Here is a 19978-nt window from a genome sequence, read left to right on the forward strand (position 1 = left end):
TGATGTTAACGTATGAAAATGTTTATCTTGGAAATAATTAAAATTTTCATATACGCTTATTAAGATTTTCCATTTAATGTGATGTGTACAAAGCAGGAGAGAGATATTGAATAAATTTCTGAACGCTCTGTACAGTGGAAAACGCTGCCAACGCCTGGATGAATCTGTCGAATTAGAAATTGCTCGTAGCAAGCCGTATTTCAGTTTGTGTTGGGCGCTTAACGGCGGATAATTGAAACGGTACATTGAAATTGGGCGGCGAAGGGAAACAGCGCGAGTGTTGATTTACAGGAAATCATTAGAAGGACGAGATATCCGGTTGTTCTCGCGGAATTCTCATTAACGCAGCGCTACGTTGCTTTCTCGATGCTCTTATTAACCTTTCCAGTATCAGCGAGCCACGGAACTAATCCAAACGACTTATATACAATTAATAATTCCCGATCCTGCATTACACAATTACGTTCTGATCCGTTTAATGAATTCTCACTGAAATGCAAATAATATCTCAATGTTTTTCCGAGCGCGACAACAGCTCAGTAAAGAGTCTTTCTAAGAATATTGTTAACGAGGACATTCTTTGTACTTTATTAGCAGCGAGACCATAATGAGATCCACCCTTAACCTTTCTGGAGTTCAACCTCATAGGCATATTGTGTACGCATTCAATGAAACTTATCTCCGAACTCCCGATTGCCTTATTAAAATAACACGCTCGGCTAATTACGAACACTTGATAATGGAACATTCTAAAAAAATATAAAAATTAAAACATTCTTCCTATACACTCCGAAATAAAAAAAAAAACGCTTTTCATCGTTCGTAGGATATGTTCTAAATCTGACGGGAGTCGCGGAAATATTTTGCATACTTTAATATCGATTGAAGCACTGATTCGATTTGGTAATCGGCGAAGCGAGGAATTAAAAACCGCGCGACGGTTTCAAAGTGAATAAATATAGAAAGTTGCAGGTGCAACGCTTGTTACTTTTAAAACAAGCATCGACCGTGTGCAGTGCTCAGCTGCGTCCGTGCCGCAAGGATTAAACGCGAGCCCTGCGAGAACCTTATTTCTTAATTACTCCGGACGGACCGGCGGCGGAACTGAATTAACTATGAACGAAGGCCCGAGGAGAATCGTCTGACCGTCAGAAAAATCGTGATCGTCGCGGAATCGTCTAGACAGCGCCTCGATTTTAATTAACAGCGTCAGTATTCCGTCTGTGTTTTCGCTCTGCTCTCGAACGATTACAAACGAAGCGTGCGTTTATAAATCCGTAACTAGCTTCTCTGTTTCGAGAATACTACTCGCGCGAGACCTAAAGGGGACCCGGCTTCTTAATCAATCTTGAAAGACTGACCGTAACGAACCCCGAAATTCCAAGGGAAATTACATCAGCGCTAAGGTAACGTTTCTTTGACTTACTTCGCTGAGAAGCTCCGCAGGTATCTCGCGGAAAATCTTTCGGGAAAAACGGATTTCCTTCTTTTCGTTTAATCAAACATTCGAAGAGAGAATTTATAATGGATTTAATATTTCAATTTAAATTTCTGAAAACTGAATTGTAAAGAGAAATGTACGTTTTCTGTTTATCTTTTGTTGATTTGTGGTCTTTGGTGAGTTAAATGTTAATTAGAAGTGAATTGGTTGCATTAATAACTGCGAATTTTCGAATGGTCGTCGAATGATAATTTTGGTAATTAAATGGTTTGGTCGTGAGGAGATTCAAACTTGATTCTGTTTAATTATTGCGTAACTGGATGTACATGCTGAAAGAGACAGAGAGAGAGAGAGAAATCGAGTTTCATTCAGTGTGCAAACGTTGCAGTGTTTGAAACATCTGCTAGACGGAAAACACGTGCGCTGAAAACTGCAATCAGATTCCCCGTGGCCGCGTTTCCGCCTTTTCATTTTCCAGTTTGACACGCGACGGTGCCAGTTTCTTAGATGTTCCGTGAGAAACGACGGATGCATTTTAAACAGTTTACCCCCTCGACGATGCTCGTCGTGCAACAAGTATATAGATACACCTGCCGTACATTCAATTTTCATGCTACCTATGCTCCAGATTTTTGAACCTACTGATTATCCTTTAATCGCTAAGTGTCTCGAGCTTCTCTCCGCTTTTCTCCCGAAGATTCCAGGATTTCAAGATTTGATGATTTGAAGATTTGAAGATTTGAAGATTTGAAGATTTGGAGATTTGAAGATTTGAAGATTTGGAGATTTGAAGATTTGAAGATTTGGAGATTTGAAGATTTGAAGATTTGGATATTTGGAAATTTGAAGATTTGAAGATTTGGTGATTTGAAAATCAAAAAATTTAAAGATTTGAAGATTTATTGATTTGTAGATTTAAAATTTTGAAGCGTTGAAGGTTTAATGACTTGAGGATTTAAAAATTTGAAGATTTCAAGATTTCAAGATTTGGAGACCTACAAGTTGAAAGTCTTCAAGTTTAAAAAACCGAATCTTCGAAAGTTAAAAAATTCGAAGCTTCAGAAATATCAAAATTCCGAAACTTCAGAAAATGTCAAGATTTCAAACCTCCGAAAAGTTCAAACGTTCAACATTCCGAAACGCGAATTCATACAACACTTTGCACCGCCTCTCCCATGAGCAAACTTACAATACCGCGAACAAAATAAAAGAGACTCGAGTCGATATCATCGAGGAACTACCGTCCGCGGAACCCAGCGAGAAGTAAGATCGTTTTCGACGTATATTTTCGGGGCGAGTGATTCGATACGGAAGTTCCGGAACGGCACTCGCGAGACTTGTTGCTGCGTTAATCGGCGGGAACGGCCGCGAGTACTTTTCCCCGTGTATCCTCCTCGAGAGAGGATTTCCCTCGGCCGGTAAATTTCGCTTCGAGTGGCGGGTAATTCGAAAACTTTCGAGACCCTCATCTCGCTCTCCTTCGACTTCCGGAACGTTTCGCGCTCGAAAGAGCACCGATTCCCCATCGATTTCTCCCCGGGACATATTTTCCCGAAACAACTGATCCCGACGTCGCTTCGCGAGCCATTCCCCGATCAATATTCCTTTTCGCGTGACGTTCGCGCTGCACCGAGCCATCGGGCGTCAGTGACGATCATCGATAAGCGTCACCGGCCGATGATGGCCGCCGTTACGAAGATCTATGGCGGCGTTCGAAAAAGAACGAAGCCGAAGTTCGCCGATAAGCGAGAGGCGAAAGGTCCGCGGCAGCTCGTAGCTGGCTCGTAAAGCTTTATCGGCGAAGAGGTTCGGTCCAGGGCGCGTTCTATATCCGTGGATCGTAAAATTTTTCGAAAGTCGCCGCGTCTGGTGCAGAGATTGCCGAACCGTTGGAATTCCGAAACGAACGAAAGAAAGGGGGATACTACGTCTTCCGCTCGGCGGGTTTCACTGGAGGCGAGATCGTTCCCCGGAAGTTCCGAATAAAAATTTCAACGGTCTGGAAGTTTTTCCGAATCGTTTGCACCCTCGCGCGAGCACCTCCTCCCTTTCGATTCCCTTTTCTTCCCGGAACGAACTGAAGGATCTCTTTCCTCGAACGCCCGCCTTAATTCGATTCGACGCTTTCTCCGGCTTGATCCGTAAAAAAACCGATACGCCCTGCCCGGTAATTCGTTTCACCGTCGAAACGGGCGGTGCTGTGAGAAGTTTCTCCTCGGTGGCGTGCGCGCGTGTATCTGTGTGTGCAGCGTCGATGCTTAAAAGGGCCGGTTAAACGATCAGCCGGATGCGATCGCGCTAAAACCGTTAACGTTCCGCGCGCGGAACGGCCGGGTTTACGTCCCGGCCGCGATCAACGCCCGATGGAGGCGCGCCGGCAACCTTTTAAAGTTTTAAACGTCGCTCGGGCTCTCGCCGCGTCACCAGTATGTCCCCGTTGAACGTAATTACACCGTGGAGCATCGGGGGAGGAAAAAAACACCCCATTACCGCGAGCACGGGGTAGCGCGGTCCTCGAGGACGCCTCCGGCGCCTCTAATACGCCGGGAGTGGAACTTCTCCCGGGGAACTTACGGCGATTAATTTGCGAAAGTGGACGAGTCTTTTTTTCCCCCTTTCTTTTCGGAAAGTTCGCTCAATTTTCGAGTTCGATTGGACGGGATCTTAGGGTGCGCTTCTTATCTTTATGCAATCGAAGTGTTCGCGCGGTTAAGTTTCATTGTCCGGAATCGTTTCATACGAATTTCCAATTTTCGAGTATCAATTTCTATTTGTATAAGTGTATTGAATATTAATTTTTGCTTCTATAAGTTTATTTGATAACAAATTTTCAAGTTCTTCGGTTTCAACGTTAAGTGATCAGAGCTTATCCGAAGAAGCTATGGCAAATTCTCAAGAGAATTAGGAAACCCTTTATGCGCCGAATTTTTGTTCATTATTATAACAAAATCTGTGCAGTACAAAATTAATAGATATCCACATAAGAATACGAATTAAAAATGTATTCGATAGTTTCAATAATTTCATCGAACGAATATATTTCGTAACTTTCAAGTTACAATGACGAACTTTCATGCCTGAGCGTATAGAAGTTTAAGTTAACTGTTTACTTCATTTTATTCACCACTTCGAGTGCAAAATGAAGTAAACCAACAAGATGCCAATATACTGATAGGTGACTTTAAAGAATATTTATAGAACACGACATTCTTAACATGCGCGAAGCACGAGACAATCCGACGAGTAATTTCGAATCACGACAATCGAATTGGTTTTTTATAAACCGCGGTAGCACATAGTAAGCAGAACTCGCGCAATTATTTTAGAGGGTTAAGAAGTTGTGTAGACAATAGAAAAATGGAAAGCTAGGTTATTTTCGCTAATTCAACGGCTAGATTTACCGCCATTGCCGCATTAGTCGGCTCGCGTCGTTACCAACGCGTCAAGAATCTTCCACGGGGTCCGCAAGCACGGACTTCCGGGGTCTACACGCACGGATCTTCGAACTCCGCTCGGAAAGACGCTCTCCCCGGAAACCTATCATTCCGTTAAGTTCGTTCCCCCGCACTTCGCTAATCGCTTGGAGTAACGGCAACTCTCGGAGACGTTAAGTAACAGGCTAACTTTCTCTCGTTGGCTCCGCCCGATCGGCAACCATGCGACGAGGCACTGGAAGCTCATCAATTTCTCGTCGCCCGTCGGACTCGTCCCGCGCGAACAGCTTAATACGCGTCAAATATCGGCGAGCGCGAAATGATTTACGGATTCGGGAGCGGCGCTCGTGAATTTACACGGCTCCCTCCGAGAATTTCATTTCTGAGGAGTAACGGGGACGGAATTACGCCCCGGAGAACTAATTATGCGAGCGGGACGCGACGCTCGGCATGTAAATAGAAATTTTCGTCGCGCACGAGCCCCTAACGTCACGACTGTTTTCAAAATCTCCAACCAGACGCTCTTTACTGCGGAATTCCTCCGCCCGACCCTTAAGCTTCAAGGCTCCCGCGAACCGACTCGAGCGACCGACTCTCCTAAAACACTTGTTCGCACTTTAAAACACGTCTAGAGGCGCGACGCGATTAAAATCTCCCATATTTCGGTCGCGCCGTCCATTTCGCGAACGAACATCGCGCTAACGTGTTTGTTCTGGGCTAAACTTCACCAGACGTAAGCGCGCCGCGTCCCATTTTCTGTGTTTTAAGTAGGAAAAGAGGATTCCCGGTTCAGCATGGTATTCCGCGAATTTAATTCTCCGTTTGGAATGTTCATTTTTAACGAGTGCATTGGGAGTATAATGTCTGTTCTCTACTTTGAAAGGGACTCGGTGTAACTGGTTATAAAAGGGGAATCGCATCTCGGTTTAGCGGAAATTATTTTCCAGCGCGTACGCTCTTCTGAAAAGTGAATAAGAATCATTAGCCACCGCGCATCCAACTTCCTGGGAACATTTCGGCGACGAAACGGCGTCGTTCGCCGGATTCTCGAAATCTGAACAGGGTACATTGTTATTTTAACGAGTTTTCGAACAAGTTACCGCGGGTCTCCGGTAGCGGAAAAATTTTGAAACTTCGGAGCTGCGCCGCCGTTGCTGCCGTATCCTCGTTGGATATAATAATGACGATAACAATTCCATTTTAGTGCATATTGAATGCGGGGCTGCGTTGCATCGATAGGAGGGAAGAGATGACATTTCTGAGAATATAGAACATCTTGTATCCGAACATCTATTTTAGGATACCTGCTCCGCCAGTCGAATATTCCGGCGTCGTTTTCTTTCGGAAAGAGGAACACCGCGCGGAAAAATTGGAATACAACGTAGCGTATTCGTTTCTCGTTATATTTAGGTCGCCTTAGCACAGTTCCGTACGCAAAGCATCCAGAAGAATTGTTTCGCGTGAGGAAAGTACGTGCACCTCCGCTTAATGAAATGCGTGGACGCATTCTTTAGATGCGTCATGCTGGTTGCGGAACATATAAACCTGCAGGAAAGTGGAACTTCCTGTGGAATTACATTTTCTCCGCAACAACTTCGTATAATCCGCAGTGAAACGGGGAAATTCCGTTTGCATACAATACAGGGTAATTCTGGAATTCCATCTAAGTTGTCAAATGTTTTCAATTGTCGTCGGTATTATATTAAATCTTGGACAGAGGCCTGTTCAACCCCTTGCCGTACAATGACAAATGAGACTTGTGATGATTTCTAGACTAATTTAACAACAATCGATGTTATTCATCACCCGTGGATCAAAGCAAACAGCTATTTTGCTACTATCATTGTATTATCTTCAAATAAAATTTCCGCTTCAAGTAGAATGGATAATTTTGTATTTCTTACAAATTGTCTGTCAATTGTCGATAGTAAAATATTACACGAGCTTAGTAACGAAAGTAAATAGTACGCCAAAGGGTTAACACGTTCACTGTCATTATTGTTATTCTTATTCTTTTATCACAATGACAAATCTTGCGGTAACACATTCACTGTTATAAAATGTGTCATTTCATTTGTACTTTCAATTTATTTTGCTTTATATTACGACACATTTCAAATACCAAGATTGTACCAAACTGGCAATCTCTTGCTACGAGTATATTCGTGACTCAGTGAATGAGTTAACACGTTCAATGTCACACTATATAGAGCAAAATACAGAAAATGAAAAAAATCTAATGTTTAATCATTCGACGTGTTAATAAGATAACAAATGTTTCTTTGAGAAATTATTGAATTGATTTACCAATACATTGAATTACGAATCGTAGTCCTAATAGAGGCACTTCCGCAAGTATAAATTGTTACTTTATTCAAGATTATAGCGACTGTTCTCCTTACACGTATCTGCTTCGAAAAATACATTTCCCTTCGTTAGGTGTCAGCGCTATTTATCGCGCAACAGATCTTTCAAGAAAACTGCTTCGTCTCCTTTCGGCTCTATTTACAATTCTCGCCAAAAATTTTAATCGATTCCTTTCGAATCCATTAGAATCAATCAAATCTCCCATGGAAGGATCGATTGTTCCATTTGCAATTCGAATAAGGGAAGCTCCGCCATACGTCGATTTAAAATCGTGACTCGGTGAATCGTATTCTTCGCAGGGGAACCGTGCACCGCGATTTCAATAGGAATGATTTCGACGAAAAAACGCGAGCGAAATCAATCTTTCGGCCGGCGAAATTGCTTTCGCGCGAACCTACACGCGTGGCCCGTCGGGCTCTGACTTTCCGACGTCTCGTCGCGCCGCGTCGTTAATCAAACCTCAATGGGAACGCGACCGGTGGCCATAAATCGTCTTCGAGCAAGTTTCCTTTCGAACCTGGAAACGAATGCGTTTCGCATCGCTTCGCGTTTGAATGAACATTCCCATTTAATGCAAACAACAATTTCATTCGCGTGATCCTTCGCGGACGAACATTCGCGAACGCGTAACTAACGACGAATAAAATTAATACGACCATCGAGTGCAATCGATGCGATTTAATGACAGAAAAGTGGTACGAGCGGCGCAAACATCGGTACAACACGGTTTACGCTGACACAGATATCATTGCTCACCGAGAAGCAGTCATTATCGATCGGATAAACACGAACCACTCGTTAACAAAGCTTCCAACCGCATCGCTAATTACCGAGACCATTTTCTTCCAAAATATTCTCTCCTTTCTCAACAGGATAACTCTCAGAACTCGACGTTCAGCTACAATTAGACAGTCTCCTCGAAAAATTACCAAAGTTCTTCGCTCGAGAGAGCTAATAAAACATCCCGAAGCTAATTGAAAATTCCCGGCTGCATCTCGATGTCCCTTTACAGAAGGAGAAATCGCGCAGGAAGATCGCGGAATTATTCATCGAGCCGCGAGACGGCGGACGGCGCGCGTATTAGTATCGGGAATCAATGGCGCGTGTCACGGCAGCTTTCAGAGATGAAATTCTACCGTGCGTCCATCGCGGACATTAAAATTCCGCGCGCCGTCGATGTTCATTCGTATTTTTCACGCGCCGACTAGCGAGAGCGGCTCCCGATCCAGCCCGGCACCCGAGGACGTCGCGTTCGCGCGCGGAAATCAACTGATACGTAATTAATCCGAGTCCCCGGGTCGTCGTTGATTCCATTTTCTTGTTGTTGTTGCTTTCTTCCCTTCGTTTTTCCCCGGTTTTCTTGTCGAATCCGTTCCATGGGTCACGACGACGGCCGCGAGGCAATAAATCTTGACGGAGGTGCAAAGAAAAAGGGAGAAAAGCAGAGCGGCCGGCGGACAGGCGAAGGGGAAGTGGTCCGGATCGATGTTATGGTAAAAACCGACGGTGAATCCAGTCTCCCTGGAACGTGCCGGGAATCCCGCTCCGGCGGATCGCGGAACAGGCCAAAGAAAAGGATAGTTTAGCCAGGATATTAGGGACATTGATTACGGGAGGGACGGGACGAGCCGCGGAACGGAAGTGGCTTCGGTGCGTCTGGTTTCGTTGGCGAACGGTGACAATGGAGGCACGAATGAACACCGCTCATTAACTTTTTTCTAGCTGCAAGTGCACCGATGGCAAAAAATCGGACTGTATCTTTCGGTTGAAGACGCGATGTTGGAGTGAATATGTTTTTGCGGAATTTGTACTTTGTCGTTGGTTTTTTGATCTCGTGATAGGGCCGTTCGTGTGGAAGTCTTATAAATTGTTTTCTTCTTGATTGTTCTTTTGTTTGTTACATTTGCGAAAGCTTGACTTTTCGGCGCGAGTATGCCTTCGCGTATTCGTTCGTGAGAATTGTGAGTTTAGAACGTGTCCGAGTCCTTGGAATCCCGCGTGCGAACGGTTTGATAATCTTTGATTTGCAGCGAATGTCACGATGTCCAATGATAAATAGATTCGTTTTTCCTCAGTTATTAATGTAGTGCGATGATTTGTGATCTCCATGAAAGAACCATCATTGTTCGCGCCGACGGGCGCGGTTAAGCGTCGCGCGATTCAATTTATATTTCCATGAATATTTACCGTGCCCTACAATTAATCACGTCTCGAAGCCACAACGCCTCCATTAATTGCTCCGAATCTCTTGATTTATTAGTCGATGGCGGCTGGGACAGTTCCAAATGAGAAATTCGCGGTGAACTGCCGCGTCCGCTCTTCTCCCGCAATCTTCTTATTCGCTTAGTTAATAATCGACTCTCTCTCTCTCTCTCTCTCTCTCTCTCTCTCTCTCTTTAGGTTCCAGTAGATTTATCCTCATTGGATCACACATAATAGCCTCTTTTCCTGTCCCTTCCGAAGAGACTTTTTTCTTTGATTGCAACATTCGAATTATCAACTAAACATTGCAATACACAAACCTACGACCTTAAGAAATCGAAAAGCGTCAGATGAATAATTAAAAGTTGCAAATTAATATCATTCATTCAGTTTTCATATCACCGCATCTTCCACGTCTAACCTTTCACTCGTTTTCAAAGGATCTTTTTTCCAAAGGCCCTTGGCGTACTATTTACTTTCTAAGCTCGTGTAATATTTTACTATCGACAATTTGTAAGAAATACAAAATTTTCCATTCTACTTCAGGTGGGAATTTCATTTGAAGATGATACATTGATAATAGCCAAATTGCTTGCTTCGATCCGTGGGTAATGAACAACATTCGTGTAACATTTTAGATATGTATAACACAAGTGCAATGTAAAATTTACAAAATTCCTTATTCTCTTCCGTAAGTCAGAAATTCTCGTTTAATCGATGTTTAAAAATGTATCGATACAATCACCGACGCTCCCGTTTCTAGTAGCTGAAATTTAGCCGGCGTTCAATGTGTTAAATTAGTTCAGAAATCTTCATCGCTCACTCGTCATTGTACGGCAAGGGGTCAACGTTAACTTGAAAAATATCAGCGCCGAGTGTAACAATATATTCAATTTCAAACGGTCCCTTTCGGCGTTATATTCATCCGCGAACAATGCTTCCAAACTCTGAGCAGCTCGCCATAGTTTTACTTGCAAATAGACTAATAGCTTTTCGCCGATAGCTACAGGGATTCCAGCAGTTTAACCTCAGCCCTTCGTACACGCTGTCGAACTGCTCCTGCCGCGTCAGGCCGCGAGCCGAAAGTTTTACGCGATGTTTTCGCGCGTGGAGCAAACATTGCCTCGGGATTTTCCGTTTTCGAGCGGAGGGCACGCCCGGACCACCGAAATTTGCGACGTCACAGATATTCACCGCGGATTCAACGGCCATAAATGTTTGTCACGCGAATATAATTCCCGTTGACTATGGTTCGTTTGCCGACATTTATCAGCTCGGGCCGCGAATGTACGCTGCAGATACAGTATGTCGGCCGACCCGCGATCGCAGCGGCGATAAAGTTCCGCGCGGAACGTTCCGCCAGTCGCGAAATCAATTCCGCGATCTGGCCGAATTAATTCCACCGATTGCAAATATTTTTTCAGCTGGCGCATAATCGGTGTACGCTCCAACAGCCGATCCCCGGAATAACTTCACCATGTTACACCATTCCCTCCCGTGAATATTCCAATAAAAAACTCAATTCCCCGTTGATCCGACAGTAAACTTTACAACCGTCGATCCGGTAAAGAGAAAATTCATTCCGGCTATGAACACTTTATTAACAAAACTTCATTAACCGGTTCATCTCCTGCTCCACCCTTCGCAGTGGAAACACACGCTAACGAGCAACGTTCCGCATTCATCAGCTCCGCGGTCCCCAAACTGAATTCGAAAAGTACTCCGAGAGCCTCGTTACGCGACAACCGTTCCTTCGTCGTCTCCCCTCTTCAACGTCAGAACCGGAAGTCTTTTTCCATCGACCTTCCTCGTCCGCCCGCTGTATCCAGAGCCGTCAAGCTTCTGTTTCAACGCGGTCGTCCGAAGTGTCTCGGCGAGCGAAGCCTCCATTAAGCTTTAATCAATTCCGGCATCCTCAAAATTAACCGCAACGTTACAATGACTCGAGAAACCTCTTGGTTGTCCAACTTTATCTCCATCGTTTCCTCCTCAACGTCAAAGCCGCGGGTTCTCCATTAAGGCTCCGCCGTTCGCCGCCCACGAGCCGCGCGGCACGGCGCGGGACTCCAATTTCCCGAGGATATTTTTTAAAAATCGCGTCGGACGCGGGAAATAAATGGCCCCCGAGCACGGCGGAGGCGGCTCCGCGGACGGGAGGGAATTCCGATACGCCGCGGAGACGGCGAGCGGATTAAGGATGACGGCAAACATTCGCCTCACGTCCCTCGGCCATCTCCGCTCGCGTTCTCGCGCGCTTCCTCGAGGCTTAACGCGGCACCGTCGTGTTTATCTTGCGACGGGCTGGGGGACCCGGCCATCCAGGACACTTCCCGGTCCCGGCGAATCGATTGCGCGCGGCTTTATTTGAACGGACGCGACCGACGCCGCGCGGAACGAGCCTCCGCCTCGAATCGCGGCGCGCCTCCTTCGGCTACCAGGCAGAACGCGATTCCAATTAACCGGCGCGTAGGCGAAGGCGTTGCGCAAGCAACGGACATAATAGGAAAATCCTTTTCCGTTTACTCGTGTTACAATAAAATTACAGATGCGAACGAATCTGTTTAGGCAGTGCAGTAGGAACTGAGCACGCAACTGGTTTTTCCTTTGAGCACGACTGTTCGGTGTCCCGAACTGAAACACCGTTACGTCACCGTTCCTCTGAATCTTTCAAGGGATCGTAGCTCGAATAACTTTATGAAGCGACCATTACCTTCGACAACCACCCTCAGCTGTTCGAGGATCAGCATTTTTACATTTTAGATATTCACTCTTTGCATGAGATCTAAATGAAAAGTTCAGTGCATATCCCTGAACAATTGATTTTCGAAATCAATCTTAAGAAACTGAAGAAACTTATGGAATTGATCTTTGAAGATGAGATACCGGTTTCTCGGAATTAACCCTTATTGTCGGTTCTGTGACTGTTATTCTCCTGGCACTTCTATACAACAACAATAATATTGATAAACTAAAGATTCACAAGGGAATCCGATGCACCTAACAACTGTTACGACTTCATTTCAGTTCTCCGCGACATTTTCAGTCGGCGTATCACAGTTTCGAACAATTACCGTCATAACCGTTTCATCGCCTGGTAAAAATGGTCACAGGGTTAAACCCGCGACAGTGAAGGGGTTAAGTTCCCCGGGCGGAGCGCGTCGCGTCGGGTGGATCGCGGCCGGGACGCGGGTTACTTGTTGAATATACAGGAAAACCGGCGGCCGCGCGCGAAACGTGTCCTCGTTGGCTCGGCCAATTCGCGGCGCCTATTACCATATCAATAGGCCGTGTAACGGGAACGCTGTTCCTCTCCGAGATTACCATAAATATTGAAAATCCGCGGCGTTACAGTGCAAACTAGTCCTGCGGGAAACTAACCGTGGAAGATTCGCGAATAGAATTTGGCCCTTTTTGTCTTTGACGGTGATTTAAGCGATTTTCTGGCGTCGGAATCGATCGTAGGTGGAGCGGGTGCTTGGGAAATGTTACTCGATGTTTTTCAACCCCTTGGCGTACTATTTACTTTCGCCACTAAGCTCATGTACCATTTTACTATCGACAAATTGGAAGATATGCAACAAAATTGTCCATCCTACTTCAAGTGGAAATTTCATTTGAAGTAATGATAATAGCAAAATAGTTGTTTGCTTTGATCCGTGGGTATGAATAACATCGATTATTGTTAAATTAGTCTAGAAATCTTCATCACGAGTCTCACTCGTCACTGTACCTCAAGGGGTTAATTAAAGCGGAAAGGTATAATGAACTTTGTACCGCAAAGTCGGAAGCAGTAAACGATAATTCGACTGTTCGTAATAAGAGATTGATAAACGGTTCCCTTCCCTATCACGTAAGACTTCGATGAATAATTCAGTGCTTTACAGAAAAGGTTCATAGAAGTTTCAGAACTCAAAAATGTCCGTCTCACGAAACCGATTGGCTATAGAAGAAATGAAGGAAATCGAATAAAGAAGTTTCTCGATAAGAAACTCACGTCTGTAATTTCATTTTCGTAACAGTTAATGGCAGATTTGTGTACGTGACCCACATTCTCGACGACTGGCTGCACGAGTGAGATTTTGTGAGTCGTCGGTCTCGAGTGTGTTGAATGTACAATCACTTGATATTCGTTCCGGTTCAAATCAACGCGAAGAGAGGGCGGGAGGGTGAGGGAAAAACGAAGAAACGGAGCCGAACGGAACGATTTCGGGGCGCGCGGCTGATTAAATTGTTGGCCGTGCTAATTAGCAAGATCGAGTTGGCGGGTACCGAATAATTGCCAGCGATATTTCCTTCGTGGCACGTAACCACGTTAAATTCGTCCGCGTTGCCGCCCCATATTATCAAACAGACGTCGACGAGTCGCCGGTTAAGCGCGCCATGAATCATCTGTGATCCACGCGGCCGTCGACGGTTTACTGGGATATCGCGCGATCCGTATCGTTTCTGGCCACGTTCCGTTCACGGTGAACACCATTATCGTATCGCGCGATCCGTCCACGATCGATTCATCGATGGACTTTACGCAAAGCTGGCGCACGCTGGAACAGGTTTATCCTTCAGCAACGCGCCGGATCGTAAACTTTGCCGATCGGAGTACGGAAAGCGAATGGAACTATCGGTGACCGTTTACGATCTCGCTCGTTCGTTACGATCTTTCCTCGGGGATGGGTTTCGAATTTTTGAACTTGGATTTTGAATTTGTTAACCGTCAGTGTTTGAACCTTCAATTTTTCAACTTTCAACTGTTGCATATTCTATTCTCGAAAGTTTAATTTTTGAATATGTACTATCTTTGAACTTTCAACGCTCGAACCTTCGATTTTCGATCTTTAAATCTGCAGTTTTTGAATCTTTGGTCGTTGAATTTTCAACTCTAAATAGAGCTTGTCTAAAGAATTGTTAAATAAGAAATAAATTCTGGGCGGAATATGTCAAGTTACTTTTCTATTTGTATAATAACGGCTTACGATCAGTCAGAGAGTCTGTACTTTAATCTGGAAATACTTTATTATCCATAAAAGTTACGAGCGCCGCATCGATCACCGTGAAATTCCTCGGAAAGGCATGATCCCGAGCGAACGAAATTCAAAACGGTACGCTTCCGTTGCACCGTCCGTTCTTGATATTGTTCCGATATCGAAAGGAAATTTTAATAACCGTTCGAACATTTTCCCCCGCGAAGATCGCGGAAAGTTATGCATTAATGTAAAAGCGAAGCGGCCGGATCGGACGCTGTATCCGTGGCCTGTCTTTTAATCGCCAGAAAATCTCCGCGGAAAATATGAATTCGAATTGAATCGCGGCGGACCACAAAGGGCGCGGAAAATTCTGGATGCCCCGTTATGAATATTTCAGACGGCTCCTCAAAAGAATGCTTGGAAATCACGGTCTGTTTGGACGCGGCGCGCGAACGGTTAATCGGCCCTGAATATTTCGAAACTCCTCGTTCCAGAAATTTACATTTCGCCGCGGCCCGCTCCTCGGGACGGAATAATAATAACAATAACAATAACTTCGCGTACCTTTGCCAGCCCTCATGAAAATTCTATTCGGCCGGCCGACGCGGCGGCAGATAAGGGTAACGAATAAAATTGTATTCGGCGTTATTCTATAAATATTCGGCCGGATAATATCGGCTCCTTTTTATATTTACCTTCGCGATTCATACTTCTCTGGAACAACACGATGGAAAATGCATTTCTCTCTGGTAAATCGGTCATTCGCGCGACAAACGATTTTTCATTTGAATACGAAGAATAATATTCCAACGAATACGGCAAATAATCGAAGCATCCATCGTTGAACGAACACCAGTGAATTATCGAAAATAAGGTATGTAAATAAATTCCGGTAATGATTCCCAAAATCGGAGGTGCTTAAATAACGTACGTACATTCAGGTAATTAGCTCACACAAATTCGATTCCGCGGATGTTTAAGTCCTCCCCATACGTCGCGCGTTTCCCTGCGCTAGGATTAGTTTGTTTTCAAAATTGGAAACGCGCGAGTGGACCAAAAGATCGCTCGCAGTCGAGATCAAAGGGACTCGATGTAACCAATCGCAACGAGAATAATCCAGCCGCGATTTTCCCGGTAATTAGCAGATCCTTTGGCGCGTCGTTTGCCCAAAAGTTAACTTCCGCGCCGGTTTACTATATGCGTCGGGCTGCGGTGCACCTGGAGAATCCATCGCTGGCTCCGTTTGATTCCGTTTCATGCGCAGTTCCATCTGTTTTCGAATAATTTGCGGCACGCGCCGACTAGCGCGTTTCGCAGCTGATAATTCGCTTTGTTCAGCGGACCCGCCATTGTTACGCTCCCTCGAACCCCTGGCTCGCGACGATTCGATTTCACGGGTGGAATCGCTGACAATCTTCGTTGACGCTGCTCGATACTTCATCATTCCGTTTTTTTCTCCTTCCGTTGACCGAATGCGATAAGTTAATTCCATGGTAATCGGAATTATCGCGGTAGTATCGATTTAATACCGGATAAACGGTTGGTTAGTCGGTTCGATTGCGCTTCTCAAATCAGTTCCCTTTATTCCCGTCGCTCGAATGTTTTGATTGGGATATTGAAACGGTGAAAGTAACATTTTGGAAAAAATTATTTCATACTTTACAGTATTCAAGATTTGCTTGATATAGAGAATTCGATCTACGTTCGATGGAAATACCTTATCTTCGTTGATCAACGACTTACTTAATAAACGAAGGAATCCAATCTACGTTCCTAAGATACATTTCACCGTCAACGATTAATAATTTACTATATAAAGAAACGCAGTCGATCTGCATTCATCTATTCTAATCGACAACGATCGACGATACAAATGTAATAACGAATCAATGTAAGTTACTCAGGAAGACTGATCGACGTTCGTGTTTATTAAATTCTGTCCGAAATCACCATGCCACGCGACAGTTTCGGGCTGTTAACGGAGCGGCTCGTCCTCGTCGATAATTTTAATCCCAGAAAGTGTCACCTGTTACGCAGAGACGCCGAGCGTACAGGCGCGCGCATAAAATTCCGCGATTCGCCTCGATTAACCGTCGTTCTTCCGCCCAGACGAGACGCGCTCGTATATTCGGTCGACATTAACCCGGCCTGCTCCCGATAAGAGTTATCGTCGGGCTGTTATTGCCCGCGGAGCGAATAAAAACGTCCCGTATGCCCGATCGGGCCAACGAATTCGGCTCGAACTCGCTGCAGCTCGATCGTGATCCGTCGATCCGTCACCGCCGCTAACTCCCGCTACCGATCTTCCCGCTGCTCCTATTCTATTTCTAGATGAGAATTGAATCCTCCACGGAAATCCTTCGATGGACCGATCGAGCTTCGAACTGAGGCACTTTGCGCTGCGATTCGATTAGGTTGATGATCGCATAAAAACGTGTACGTCAATTCATTTTGTAACTTAGTTATCCGTGAATATAGACGAAGGCGGTTACATAGAATTCATTCTGTAATCGGGGAATCTTGGAAATTGTGTAATGGAATCGGATCGTAACGAAATGTAGGTTTCGGGAAGTTAGACTTTGTTTGAGTATTTTCTAATATTTTATTGTTTCGTTACGCATGAGACAACTGTGATTGCGAGATGGGAGTTGAACGAACATTTTGACTGGAATATTTTCAGAATGAGGAAATTGCGAGGTGTAAATATATACAAGCTGCGAGTACTGTTCGTCTTCATTTTTAACAGTCGTTAATGTCGGTGTAAGGTCAGAGTACCATTAGAAAACGAATGTACACGGTAACGAAGAGAAAGAAGGCTAATTTGGTTGAATGAACTGCTGGTACGACCGCGGATTAAGGAATCTGAATGTTTATAAACTGGGGAATTGCGAATAACGCGTTTGTTCTTTTGTTTCGCACGGTAACGATGCCGCGAAGTCCGGTGTACGCTTGAGGAAGCGAGTATATCGAAGGTGGATAAACGTATAACAATGTTTCCCAGCGAATACCGGGCTTTAGGCGGCGAGCAGATGCGCCGTTTATTAATGAGCACAGTGATTTATGTTCTCGGAGAGCGTCTCGTTTACTCTGGTCAAGCATTGTTCCTTTTGCGCCATTCGGAGCGGCAGATAACGAAGTTTTTAAAGACGCGGTTTATCCGTGAATAAATTGCGTGTCTTAACTGTTTTCTGCATTGCTATGATACTGTAACGCTATAACACTATGACGCTATAATACTACAACATAACCAAATTTTTATTCGTTCCAATTTTCCATCGCGTATGGCTAACGATCAGACTATAATTTGATAGAATTTCAGTTACAGTATAACTACTACTTATACTTCAGTAATAAATTTAATTATAATTCAAACATCAGTGACGTGCGAAATTTTTTATACTAGTTTCGTAAGTTTGAGCTATGATGAGGGCTTAATAACATTTCGTAATACCATAAAATTAAATGTACCGTAATTATACGTTAATTTTCCCTTTGCGATAAGGACACTCATAGAAGATAAACGCTTTCAACCGACGACCACGTTCCGAGCGAGTACACTTTCTAATCATCCGCACGGGTAATCGCCGTTTCACCGGTTCGCACCGGGAGAGGATTCTATCAGGATTCTACAGCCGTAAACTCCAACGCAGGGAACCAGCTTCGAAATCGATTGATCTCGAAACTCCGGAACGAGAACTACTTTGTCGGAAACGTAAACAGCCACCTCTGTACGCGTGAGCATACATATGTGCGAAACGGACCGATAAAATCAACGTGCCGAGCGAAGTACGGGAATGCACTCTCGAAATTAGCGGTCCACGGTTCCAGCCGAATCGAATCTATCCGAGCCACCCGGAAAGAATGCAAAACCCAACTCTGATCGATCCTTTCATCCTCTAACGCACACCGAGAAAGCTTTCTAAAATAGTCGACGAAAAGGTCCGACTATTCAATTTTTCCCTCTTTCAATTGGGAAAATTGTGAATGACATTTTGTAAGGAATCACCGAAGAACTTCGTGTGATCTCGATAAACACGTTCCATTATCTTCTGAAACTTAACCTGTCACTTTCACAGCTCGATCTAGCGTGAACGTTAACCGACTGATCACCAAAAATAATTCCCCTCTTAATTATCGTCTCCTCCTCTATTTTCCCTTTAACAGTTATCTCCTCGATCAGAAACCAGTCGATATTGTCACTTTCACTGCTCGGTTCTATCACGACCATTCCCTCAACAACAAGGATTCCCTCCCATATCTCCTAACATCAATCCGAAACCAACGAAAACTTTCACTTTCACTATTCTGTTCCAACATAAGCATGCACCCAAACAAAATTCTCTTAACCATTCCCTCCCTCGAGCCCTAAACAACCCCCTCACCTAAAACCGAATAAGGTTCACCACTTTCACTATTCAATTGCAACATAAACATACATCCAAACAAAATTCCCTCTTAACCATTCCCTTCCTCAACCCCTAAACAACCTCCTTACCCAAAACCAAACGAAGATAATCACTTTCACCATTCAATTCCAACATAAACATGCATCCAAACAAAATTCTCTTAACCATTCCCTTCCTCAACCCCTAAACAACCCCCTCACCTAAAACCAAATAAGGTTCACCACTTTCACTATTCAATTCCAACATAAACATGCATCCAAACAAAATTCCCTTAACCATTTCCTCCCTCAACCCCTAAACAACCTCCTACCCAAAACCAAACGAAGACAATCACTTTCACTATTCAATTCCAACATAAACATGCATCAAAACAAAATTTCCCCTGTTCCCGACATAACCTCCCCGACGAAAGTCAACAAAGACGGCCACTCTCACTGCCCTCACCCCCAGAAATCAGTGTGGTCGAGCCCGAAGGAAAACAGGCCGAAACCGACGGGACACAGAAGCCTCCGTCGCGACGGAGGGTCTCTCGTACCTGTTACGCCGTCGGGACTGCCGTTTCCCGTTGGGTTCCGCAGCTCCGTGGACGCCTCTTGCGGCAGCTCGCTCGCTCGCTCGCGGCCCTCGTGCCCCGACGTAAACACCGACGTGAGAGGGGAACGTGGATCGTTCTCGTGACGGAGTGGCTCACCGGTTCGTGGTACGCGAGTGCACTGACGGACCGGGACGGGGACCGTTCTCGCGTCGCGACGCCGCTCTGACGGACGCCGGCGTCCCGTCGCCTCGACCCGGCCGTACCAGGCCTCGCGCCCTTCGCCCCTCCGCTCCCACTGTATCTCCTCCCTTCGCGGGCGGGCGCAGGCGTGGCGCGAGCGGGCGAGAACGCGGCCACCTACACTCGAAAACTCGCCGGGAACGACGCGACGCGAGCCTACGCGTGTAGGACACCAACGTTCTCGCGCTCTTTCTACTCGGTTCGGTGTTTTGTTACCTGCCTTTCCTCTCTATTGCTGATCAAATGGTTCTTGACCGTTTGTTTCAAGGGATGACCGGGTTTGCGACGTAGGCAGACGCGGTTAGGGTTGTTGGGGGTTGTTGTAGAGCGGTGTTTGGCAGTAGCTGTTGAGTCATGAAGCTTTGACGCGTGTTATTTCGACCTCCTCGATT

The 19978-nt window shown here is 45.2% G+C and overlaps 1 protein-coding gene across 1 annotated transcript in view; it reads right to left on the reverse strand.

Annotated features, from left to right (window-relative positions):
- The window catches only part of LOC143174153 (uncharacterized), a 161494-nt gene extending 141911 nt beyond the window's left edge, over window positions 1-19583 (reverse strand). Inside the window, exon 1 of the mRNA XM_031969468.2 lies at window positions 19347-19583. The gene's annotated coding sequence lies outside the window, so the exon portion shown is untranslated. The remainder of the gene's footprint in view (window positions 1-19346) is intronic.
- Window positions 19584-19978: the final 395 nt, after the last annotated feature.

Source organism: Nomia melanderi, chromosome 8 (genome assembly GCF_051020985.1).
Source record: "Nomia melanderi isolate GNS246 chromosome 8, iyNomMela1, whole genome shotgun sequence".
NCBI classification, from domain to species: domain Eukaryota; kingdom Metazoa; phylum Arthropoda; class Insecta; order Hymenoptera; family Halictidae; genus Nomia; species Nomia melanderi.